Below are 910 nucleotides of genomic sequence, written 5' to 3' on the forward strand. Positions count from 1 at the left end.
CGTTCTATCCTCCGTTGGCGTAATCCATAATGTGGTACTTGCCAAGACACGTCCGTACTCGCAATTCCGGAGTTGCTGCAGTGCGTTACCAACTATGACTACTTCGCACAGTTGTTCAGCATGTTTTAAGCATTCTTGGAGCTGCTCGTATCGAGTTTCAAGAGCAATTATATCTATTTTAAGGGCAGGTTCCCGTCAAAATCGATGAAAAAATCGAAAATTTTTTTTGCTTAATTTTCATCCTTATGTTATCGAGAATACGTGGGAGAAACGATATTTCGATATATGATGTAGTTGTCGAGATATACGGGATCGAGCGGAGCAGTCCGAAAGCGCTCCGAACTCGCCGAACGCGCTCTCGGCGCGGTTGAGAGGGGAGACCTTTTTCTATACCTGATGGGTGAGTCTACGGTAGGTAGTAAGTTTAGGGTCTTCTGAAGAACATGATCTTCGAAGAAGAAGAAGAAGGGACCCTGTATGGTGCTGGAATAGCCGATTAGACGTAAGTTGTCAAAAACTAATTTTGAATACGATTTTTTATTACTTAAAACATTAAACGCGTTTTTCTCGAAACAACGTTTTTCGACGCGCGGTATGCTCTATACTCTAGAGCTTCGAGGAATGCACCGATTTCAACGTTTCTCCGCTCAAATTAAAGCTAATTAAATTTGGGGGGCGCTGACGGAGCGTTTTTTTCAAAAAAATTATTATAAATATTTTTTTGTTAACGTTAAAGCGCAAAAAAAACATGAAAAAATGAGTATTTTTTAAATGACCGCCATTTTGTTTTAAAGGGCTTTTTTAAAAATCGGAAACCGATAGGGCCCCACAAATTTATCTATTTTAAGAATTTTTTTTTTGTTTTTTGATTTCAGATCACATGCGGAGGCTGTAGAAGGTACCGCGCGGG

Source organism: Trachymyrmex cornetzi, unplaced genomic scaffold, assembly GCF_001594075.2.
Source record: "Trachymyrmex cornetzi isolate Tcor2-1 unplaced genomic scaffold, Tcor1.1 scaffold384, whole genome shotgun sequence".
NCBI lineage: Eukaryota > Metazoa > Arthropoda > Insecta > Hymenoptera > Formicidae > Trachymyrmex > Trachymyrmex cornetzi.